This window comes from Gorilla gorilla, chromosome 5 (assembly GCF_029281585.2).
Source record: "Gorilla gorilla gorilla isolate KB3781 chromosome 5, NHGRI_mGorGor1-v2.1_pri, whole genome shotgun sequence".
NCBI classification, from domain to species: domain Eukaryota; kingdom Metazoa; phylum Chordata; class Mammalia; order Primates; family Hominidae; genus Gorilla; species Gorilla gorilla.
This window is the reverse complement of record NC_073229.2, coordinates 191,674,219-191,685,236: the sequence shown is the minus strand read 5'-3', so window position 1 is coordinate 191,685,236 and position 11,018 is coordinate 191,674,219. Positions and strand designations below refer to the sequence as shown.

Genomic DNA, 11,018 nt, shown 5'->3' with positions numbered 1-11,018 from the left:
ACTGGAAATCAGTACAAGCTTATTAAAACAACACTTCATACTGATTTGCAAAAAGCCAGAATTTACTTTTAGTTCTTAACAATCTCCCGAAGGCTTCTTATTAGATGTACAATCTGATTATATTTATTACATTAATTTTGAGGAGGGGGTCCGTATTTACCTATTTGCAGGCACATTTATGCACAAATTGTAAACAAGCACATTTACTTGTTCAAAAAGGTAGCATTAAGACAATCATGAAACAATGACAGAGTATAAAGGGCTGGAAGATGGGGCGAGTCACACCCATCTGAGCCACTGTCTACTGCCACCTTGGAAAAAACCCTCAGCTGTCCCCCACTTCCTTTTCCCTAAGTGGGTGACACTTCATCCCCTGCATGGCTCAGGGATGCTGTGGGGATGGGTGAGAAGGGACCAGGACAGAGTCGTCTCATCCATTCCACCCAGGTGCTGCTCCTGAAGGGAGTCTCGGGTGGGGCCCTCCTGTCTCTGCGCGTGGAGTCCTGTGGGCTCCATGTTTTCCTAAGGAGCACAGGTCCCTCTCAGAGCATGGGCCCCCAAGTTTCATGGCCATCAGGGGCAGCCCCTCCCGCCCCTTCTCTCCTGCTCCTCATGGCCGACATCAAGCAGAAGGCCCTCCCTTAGGTCAATCCTGCTTACTCCGACTCATCATTCCTTCTGCAAACCTTCCTTGGCTCACCCTGCTCCATCCCCAGGCTAAAGCCCCCAAGTGCTGCCTGAACCCCGCACCCCTCGGGTCCTCCTCACACTGTATCCCAATGACCTGGGGACCTGCCCATCCCCATCTAGAGAACACATTGAGGACGGAGCTCAGTCACCTTCACCTTCTCTCCCCAGCAGCTAGAGTGGAGAGTGGAGCCTCAGAGGCTCTGGAGCAAACGAAGAGGTGAGAACATGGAGAGGGGCCTCGTGAACTCTGATTATTGGTGTTAAAGTGAAAGGGATTTCAACATGGAGGCTGACGCCCAAAAATGAGGACTCTGATGCTCAGTTTATCAAATTCACCTTTGAAACAACCTTTGCTTGAGCACTTAAAGATTGATTCTAATTAAGTTGTCTTAATGAATACTGCAATTATAGGTTTAGCATGGCTGATTCTTTTGAGCAAATACCTTATACAAGAGACACAACCAAACAATTCAGATTATCACCTACTTCTTACATACCTCCACTTTGAACCTACTCTACAACATTAACCATTTTCTCATTATTCTATATTTAATTTTTATATTTTCCTAGAATTATTACTATAATTATATTTTGTTGTCATTTTTACTTCTCTCCCTGCTTTAAAAAGAAAAACAGAAATTCTGTAGTTCGTCTTGCGGTGGGTGTGGGTATGACAGCGGAAACTGTGTTACTCTCTGGTTATTCCTCCTCCAGCATTTTAAACTCAAGTCACTGGACATCGTATTCAACATTTTATGGTTAAACCTGACATTCTACATTAGCATTCTTGTGTTTCTAATGAACGCCGTTCACAAATGTTTTAGTTTTTTGCAACCTGGGATCAGGCCACATCATGACTTTCATTGCCTTTGTGGGATCTTTTTTCCATTAAAAAGTTTAAACACGTAAGTTTTGTTACTGCATTTGTATAAAGGTGGATATATCAATCGTGTATATTGAAACACTTTCTTATACCTAAGAGTTTATTTGTTTCCTTCTGATTTTTAAGAGAAATTAAAACATTTTCTTGGGTTCCTAAAAGTATCGTGGGCCCTCATGTGCCTGAGGGAGACGCTGGCCCTGCCTGGCCTCTCGCCTTGTATATTTGAGTCTCCCCTGCCTGGTGTTCCATCACGCGTGGTCCTGGCATTCTGAGACGTCAGCAGAGCTGGGGTTGGTGTTGGAAACACAGGCATTCTTCACTTTCCGAATGAGCAGTGGCTTCCCAGAGAAGGTTCATCCTGGAAAGGCAGGGTGGGGCTGCAGGGCAGCTCTCTTGACTCATGCTTGGGGGTCCTCAGCCATCTCTGCTGTCAGGTGGCACCAATGGGATCGACTCTTATTTTTTGCTCTTGGCTCAATGCCCATTTTTTCCCAGGTTACTTGGCTTTCTTGTGGTTTCCCAGGTTTCTTATCTGCATCTGCAGATGGATACAGGTTTATATCTATACTTTAGAAGCAGACAATGGAAGGGGTAAGACCACATTCCTCATTTATTAAAGGGAATAAAATTAAATGTGTCATTATATTCTTTTGTATCACAACCATCTTTGTATATAACTTTTTTCTTCTGAATATCATTTTCAATTTCTAATTAACTTACTTCAATTAACCACATTTCATTATTTATTTTTTATTATGAGTTGATTATCAAATGACCAAAACTTTTGTGTCTTTGTATCACTTCCCAAGTGTCCTTGCTTGCTGGGAACACACAGCACCTGGCAGGCTGCACTAGCTCCTGGGCTGCTGCCTCACCTTACAGGCAGGACTTGGGGATACTGTGGATTTGGTTCCAGGCCACCACAATAAAGCTCATATTGCAACAGAGCAAGTCACACAAATATTTTGTTTCCCCAGTGCCTATAAAGGTTTGGTTTATATTATACTGTAGTCTATTAAGTGTATAATAGCATTATGTCTAAAACATGAACATATCTTAATTTAAAAATACTGTATTGTTTTAAAAAATGCTAATGATCATCTGAGTCCTCAGTGAGTTATAATTGTTTTGCTGGTGGAGGGCCTTGCCTGGATGTTGATGGCTGCTGACTGATCAGGGTGGAGGTTGCTGAAGGTTGGGGTGACTGTGGCAATATCTGAAATAAGACCACAATGAAATTTACTGCATTGATTGAATCTTCCTCTCATGAAAGGTTTCTCTGTAGCATGCAATGCTGTTTGATAGCATTTTACCCACAGTACAACTTCTTTTAAAATTGGAGTCAATCCCCTCAAACCCTACCCATTGCCTTATCAACTAAGTTCATGGAATATTCTAAATCATTTGTTGTCATATCAATAATGTTCACAGCATCTTCACCAGGAGTCAATTCTATCTCAAGAAACCACTTTCTTTCCTCAGCCATAAGAAGCCACTCCTAATCTGTTCAGATTTTATCCTGAGATTGCAGCAATTCAGTCACATTTTTAGGCCCCACTTCTAATTCTAGTTCTTTTGTTATTTCCACCTCATCTACAGTTACTTTCTGCAGTGAAGGCTTGAACCCCTCAAAATCATTCATGAGGAATGAAATCAACTTCTTCTAAACTCCTGTTAATGTTGATATTGTTTCTCCTCCCGTGAATCATGAATGTTTTTAATGGCATCTAGAATGGTGAATCCTTTCTAGATGGTTTTTAATTGACTTTGCCCAGATCCATCAGAGGAACCACTATCTATGGCAGCTATAGCCTTTTGAGATGCATTTCTTAAGTAACAAGACTTGAAAGTTGAAATTACTCCTTGATCCATGGGCTGCAGAACGGATGTGGTGTTAGCAGGCATGAAAGCAACATTCCTCTCCTTGCACAACTCCATCAGAGCCCTTGGGTGCATTGTCAATGAACAGTAATATTTTGAAAATAGTCTTTTTTTCTGAGCAGTAGATCTTGACAGTGGGCTCAAAATATTCAGTAAACCACTCTGTAAACAGATGTGCTCCCATCCGGCTTTGTTATTCTACTTATAGAGCAAAGACAGCGTAGATTTAGCATAATTCTTTTTTTTTTTTTTTTTTTTGAGACAGAGTTTCCCTCTTGTTGCCCAGGCTGGAGTACGATGGCATGATCTTGGCTCACCGCAACCTCCGCCTCCCGGATTCAAGCGATTCTCCTTTCTCAGCCTCCAGAGTAGCTGGTATTACAGGCACCCACCACCATGCTCGGCAAATTTTTTGTATTTTTTTTTGTTTTTAGTAGAGACAGGGTTTCTCCGTGTTGGTCAGGCTGGTCTCAAACTCCTGACTTCTGGTGATCCACCCACCTCAGCCTCCCGATTTAGCATAATTCTTAAGGGCCTTAGGATTTTTGGAATAGTTAATGAGATTGGCTGCAATTTTAAGTCACCAGCTGCATTAGCTCTTAGCAAGAGACATCCTGTCCTTGGAAGTTTGAAGACAGGCATTGACTTCTCCTCTCTAGCTATGACAGTCCTAGATGGCATCTTCTTCCAACAGAAGGCTGTTTCATCTACACTGACAATCTGTGGTTTAGTGTGGCCACCTCCATCACTTACCTTAGCTAGGTCTCTGGATAACTTGCTGCAGCTTCTCCATCAGCACTTGTTGTTTCATCTTGCACTTTTATGTTATGGACATGGTTTACTTCCTTAAACCTCATGCACCAACCTCTGCTACTTTCAAACTTTCCTTCTATAGCTTTCTCACTCCTCTCAGTCTTTGTGGAACTGAAGAGAGTTGAGGCCTTGCTCTGGATTAGGCTTTGGCTTGAGGGATCCATATCAGCAATAAAGCTGTTTCACTTTCTTGTCATTCATGTGTTCACTGAAGCAGCACTTTTAATTTCCTTTAAGAGGTTTCTCTTTGCATTCACAACTGAGCTAACTCCTGGGTGCAAAAGGCCTTGCTTTCAGTCTATCTTAACTTTGAACAGGCTTTCCCCACTAAGCTTAATCATCTCCAGCTTTTGATTTAAAATGAGAGATGTGTGTCTCTTCCTTTTACTTGAACACTTAGAGGCCGTTGTAGGTTATTAATAGTGTAATGGGAATAGGGAGGCCTGAGGGGAGGGAGAGAGATGGGGGCAGCTGGTCAGTGGAGCATGTGGAACACACGTGACATTTATTACGTTTTCTGTCTTACGTGGGTGCAGTTGTTGGTTCCCCAAAACAATTACAAAGTAAAATCGAAGATCACTAAGTACAGATCACCATGACAGATATAATGATAATGAAAAAATTCGAAATATTACAAGAATTACCAAAATGTGAAACAGAGATATGAAGTGAGCACAAGCTGTTTGAAAACGGGACCCACAGATGTGCCCCAACGGAGTTACCACAAACTTCCAATTTGTAAAAACAAGTGCAGTATCTGCGAGGCACAATAGAGCAAGGCGCAATAAAACGAGGTCCGCCTGTGCGTGCAAACCCCTCGCAGGGAGGCTGTAAACACAACGTAGGAACATCGTGAAAAAGCCGGTTCTGGCACCGGGCTACAGAGGGCGCTGTCGGGTAAACAGGTCATTTCGCGGCACAAAGCAGCTCACAGCGCATCTCTGAAGTAACGCGGTCAGATTCACCTTTTCAACATGTGCCATGCCACAAACTGGGTCACTGAAAACCGCGGAAGTTTATTCCTCCCCGCCCCCCGCCCCCGGACCAGGTGGGCTGCGCCCTCAGGGAGCTGAGCGGTCCCCGTGAGGCCCCTTCGCTGCCAGCACAGTTCAGCTGTGCCGTCCCCAGCGCTGCGGTGCCTGTAGCTGGTGTGCAAAGGAATCGTGGTAAGAAATGTGCACACATCGTCCAGACAGACGGCCCCGTGAGTCTCCGAACAGAAAAGAGGGGGGCGAGGCGGAGTCCTGAAGGCTAGGCTTGCAGAGGCCGGAGAACCCGGCAGAAGGCCACGGGCCTGCGGGGCTCCAGACAGCGACAAGGGCGGCGCCCCCCACACGCCTGCGCTCCCGGAAGGCCGAGTCTGTCAGCGCCGCCTGCGGTGTGTGGCAGCTGCGCGCTCCTTCCCTGTGGGGCAGAGCTGGCTGGAGCCACCGCCTGAAGAAACTGGGCTGTGTCCTCCGCTCCGGGGAGGGGAACGTGGCCAGTGGATGCTGGTTCCTTCTGTTGCCTTCCGCGGCCCACAGCGAAGTCACTCTGAAGAGCATGTGGCAGGCCTGCGCTTCTGCTTCTCGTTGCCTTCTAGGCGGCTCTGACCTTGACACCCCTTTCCTCTTCTGCTTATGCCTTGGAATCCTACATTAAGGGAAATGGGGATCCTGTTTTGAAACCAAATGAGAAAGAACCACAACCCTCAACTTCAAAACACTTCCAGTCTCCTGAAGGTTTTTTAGATTCGGAGATCTCCACCCCTTTCCCAGGGTCCTTGAACTATTTCCTGGAGCCGCGCCTCTCCCAGTGCTCTGGCTGGAGACAGCAGCGGGGGCTGTCTTCCTCCGCGTCCTTCTGAGCACCCAGTTTGGGGTGGAAGAGTCAAAAAATAAAAAACCCAGGAACGCCCCACCCTGTCGTTCTCAGGGTCCCCCAGCTCCCCCGGGCTTCCTCTCTGCGCCTCTCCTCTTCCTGCGTTTGTTTGATGGGCACTGCCCGAGGTTTCCGGCTGCACCTGCGGGACGGAGGAAAACGCACGCCTGTTCCATCTTCTTAGGAGGGGAAGTCTGAGGCTTTTTGAATGACCATCGTGTAGCGCCTTAATTCTCCTTCACTTTCAGTGGTTTTGTCTGCCTCACCTCAGAAGGACTGTCTGTGTTCTTTCCTCCATAGCCCGGGCACCGAAGGCACATGCCGTGCATATAAATTTCCTGTCTCGTCTCAGACTCTACGTGAGCTCGTTATTACTTCAATTTAATCTCCGCACGTTTCACCCTAGGAGAAATACTGCCAGATGTGGCAGCTTTTCCTGACAGATGGCCCGAGGCCATTCTTGCCCTAAAACTTCAAATGCTCACATAAAACCATCCTTCCTAACAACACAGGTTTTCCCATTTCTGTGAGGTTGACCTTTACACCTGAAGAGTCATCGAAACCCAGCTAGTGATAAAGAAGTGAAGATTTCAAAAAAACGGAGGGAGGATGGAATCTGGTCTCTGGTTTTCAAGCGATTCCAGTTGCTTGATTTAGTCTCATTGGAATGTTTGAGCATTTGAGGAAAAGGCCCTTAACTCTATTTGCCAAACCCCATAAAGTAGGAGCTGAACTGACATTTAAAATCGGAACAGCCTTGACGGGCTTGCATTCTTACTTGCGTCCTTTAAATCTTTCCTGGAACAGAGTTGAGAGCGTATGAATGTATAAATGCGTGAAAACAGGCAATGAACAAAGTGTTCATTCCAGTCTTGTGTCTAAATTTCCCGGAACATGTTTTTTCTCCTGCCTTTTCTCTGAACTCCATGCAGGTCAAGTCACAGCCTTTTTTTTTTTTTTCTTTTTTCACAGACTCTCACTCTCCCAGGCTGGAGTGCAGTGGCGCGATCTCAGCTCACTGCAACCTCCGCCTCCCAGGTTCAAGCAATTCTCCTGCATCAGCCTCTGGAGTAGCTGGGATCACAGGTGCACACCCCCACACCTGGCTGAGGTCATAGGCTTTGTCAGCTGTACCCGCAGTCTCCCTGTGCACCCAGCCAAGGTTAGAGGTCACTGTCTTGACCCTGGCGGTGACCCTTGCTCTTTGCTGTTGTGCCACCCACTCTGCATCCCTACTTGCAGCAGCTTAATCTGGCCTCTTTCAAAATAATTTCAACCGACAGTAATTGTATATATTTATTAGGTACAATGTGAAGTTTTGATGTATGTTTGCATTGTGGAATGATTGAATCAAGCTAAATAACATATCCATTACTTTACAGGCATCATTTTTTCTGTGTGAAGAAAACATTGAAAATCTATTATTTTAGCAATTTCGAAATATACACTACATTATTATTGACTATCATCACCATGCTATGCAACAGATCACTAGAACTTCTTTTATTCCAGCACTTTGGGAGGCCGAGGCAGGCAGATCACAAGGTCAGGAGTGTTCAAGACCAACATGGTGAAACCCCGTCTCTACTAAAATGCAAAAATTAGCTGGGCATGGTGGCACTCACCTGTAGTCCCAGCTACTCAGGAGGCTGAGGCAGGAGAATGACTTGAACCTATGAAGCGGAAGTTGCAGTGAGCCGAGATGGCGCCACTGCACTCCAGCCTGGCGACAGAGCAAGACTCTGCCAAAAAAAAAATAATAAATTAATTAATTAATTAATTAAAAAAGAATAACACGTTTAACTTTATTTCTTCATTTTTTACTTAAAGCTTGATTATACAAAATATAAAATTTTTTCAAGAGTTCTACATCACAGGACATTAAACAGTAGAAATATCCATTCCTTCATAGGTTCAAGTTATATAAATTAAATCTGTAAATTTATTAAATATGGAAAACTACATAATGAAATAAATGTGAAAAGGATCCAGTAGAGCAATATTGCATTGCTTATGGATTATTAGTCACTTTCAGAATCTAAACCAAGATTCTAAATATTTAAACTGCTTTCATTGTATTTTATATTTAAATATCTCCCTACCTGTGCTGAGTCAAGCCACTTTACCGGAATGTCTGATTTAGGGAAGCATTTCATTTTATAGCAAAAGTTTTTCCATCTACAGTTACCATCTGCAATGGAATTTACATTACGGTGCTGACAAAAACCTCCTGGTTCCTTTTGAACAATGTGCAATAAATTCATTACGTCAACCCCATGGTAAGCCTAACAGGTATCAAAAAAATGGACCAATTACACCAAGTTCGGTAAAGTATAATATTGGTTTTTCCCATGTCAACATTAACCAGTGAAATAAAACATATCAGCTATAGTTGACTTGGTTTCAGGAAAACGACATTTGAAAATTACATTATCTTCCTCATATCATCCTCGGTCATTGACAAGGTTTTGTGGGCCACCATGCTGTGAGCTGTGTGGATGTAGCAGCAAATGAACGAAGGGAGCCTTGCTCGGATTGGTCATGAACTGTGGTCCCCACTCTTGCCATCTTCCAGGTACAACCAGATCTTTGCATAAATCATAGATCAAATGAACAAGAAAATTCAACAGTTGCAGAAATGTCACTAACTGTGGTTCATCTGATCGCTGGATGGATTTTGTCCTGGATAGCTTTCTGAGACTTTTCTCTGGGTTCACTCTCCTCCTTTCTCTGGGTTCACTGTCGTCTTTTCTCTGGGTTGACTGTCCTCCTTTCTCTGGGTTCACTGTCGTCTTTTCTCTGGGTTACCTGTCCTCCTTTCTCTGGGTTACCTGTCCTCCTTTCTCTGGGTGCGCTGTCTGTTCTCTGGGTGCACCGTCATCTTTTGCAGTCTTGTCACACTCAGTATCAAAGTGCCTTCCTTCAAGGACATCACCACTTTCAATATTTGCAATGACTGTGGCCAATTTATGAACTGAACATTTGTATAGCCAATCCTTTGGTTGTTCGAGCACATTATTTAGGTATTGTATGAGCACAGGATCTGTAGTTACAAGCAAGGTGAGTCTGTACTCTGCACTCCAATGAAGGCTTCAGGTGGGTATGTGCTGTGCTGATATAAAATGCTGTTGATACCAAACGGGAAGAACTCAGCCAGGATTCCACGCTCCTGCCAGGGTGATTCTCTGCTCCCGGAAGAGCTGCATCGCCTCAGCCAGGCCCACAGACCAAGGCGCATGGGCTTCCACTTGGCCGACCCAAGAGCGCAGCCGCTCCCCCGGCCCCTCCCGCAGCAGTTCCCCACCACGGCTTCATAGAACTTAGTTCTTCTGCCTCACTGAACTTTGTATCCTTTGACTAGCATTTCTTCATTTGCCACCCCTACCCCTCCTCAGCCTCTGGTAACCAGCATTCTACTCTCTACTTCAATTAACTTAACATTTTTAGATTACACGTACAAGGGAAGCCCTGTGACACTTATTTTTCTGCGCCTGGCTTACTTCACTTAGCATAATGTGTTTTAGGTTTACCCATGTTGTCACAAATGACAGTGTCCTTCTTTTTTAAAGGCTGAATGGCGTTTCATTGTAGACATACACCAGCCTTTCTTTATCCACTCATCTGTGGTCGGACACTTCGGTTGCTTCCGTGTCTTATGGGGAATAATGATGCCAGGAACATGGAGGTGCAGACATCTCTTTGACATGTTGATTTCATTTCTCTTGAAAATATACCCAGAAGTGGGATTGATGGATCATATGGTAATTCCATCTTTTGTATCTTGAGGAACATCCATACTTTTTTAAAACAATGGCTGTATTAATTTACATTCCTACTAACAGTGTACAAAGGCTTCCTTTTCTCCACATCCCCAGCAAAACACGAAGTGTGATATCACTTCATACCTGTTAGAAGGGATATTGTAATGGATCATCTTTTTAATAATATCCATTCTAACAGGTATGAAGTGCTCTAGTGGTTTTAATTTGCATTTCCCTGATGATTCGTGATAGTGAGCATTTTTTCATGTGTCTCTCGGCCATTTGTGTGTCTTCTTTTGAGAATGTCTAGTCAGGTCCTTAGCTCGTATTTGAATTTTTAAACATATTTTTGAAACTAGCCCCTTAACACATACAGAGTTTACAAATATTTCCTCCCAGCCTGTGGGTTGTGTCTCCCCTCTGTTGTTTCCTTTGCTGTGTAGGCGCTTTTAGTTTGATCTAATCCCATTTATTTTTGTTTTTGTTACCTACGCTTTTGGGGTGATATCCAAGAAATCATTGACCAGACCAATGTTGTGCAGCTTTTTCCTTATGTTTTGTTCTAGTAGTTGCACAGTTTCAGGTCTTTTGTTTGGGCCTCTAATCCATTTTGAGTTGATTTTTGTACGTGGTGTGAACAAAAGGTCCAATCTCATCTTTCTGTACTTAGTTTTCCCAGCACCATTTAATGAAGAGACTGCTCTTTCCTGTTGTGTGTTCTTGGCACCTTAGTCAAAGATCAATTCCCTATAAATAGGTGGCTTGATTTCTGGCCTCTCTATCCTGTCCCACTGGTCGACGCGTATGTGTTCATGCAACCACCATGCTGGCTTGGTTACTCTAGCTTTGTAATTTATTTTGAAAATAAATAGTGCTATGCTTCTAGCTCTGTTCTCTATGTTCAGGATTGCTGTGGCTATTTGGGGTCTCTTGTGGTTCCATACAAATTTTAGGATTGTGTTTTCTACTTCTATGAAAAATGATATTGGGATTTTGATAGAAATTGTATTGAATCTGTAGATTGCTTTGGGTAGTGCAGACATTTTAACAATATTCATTCTGATAGTTTATGAACACTGGATAATCTTTTAATATGTGTCATCTTCAATTTCTTTCATCACATTTTGTAA

At 43.8% G+C, this 11,018-nt stretch overlaps 1 pseudogene; it reads right to left on the bottom strand.

Annotated features, from left to right (window-relative positions):
- Nucleotides 1-8,571: 8,571 nt before the first annotated feature.
- Nucleotides 8,572-9,333, bottom strand: LOC101142654 (mitotic spindle assembly checkpoint protein MAD2A-like; annotated as a pseudogene).
- Nucleotides 9,334-11,018: the final 1,685 nt, after the last annotated feature.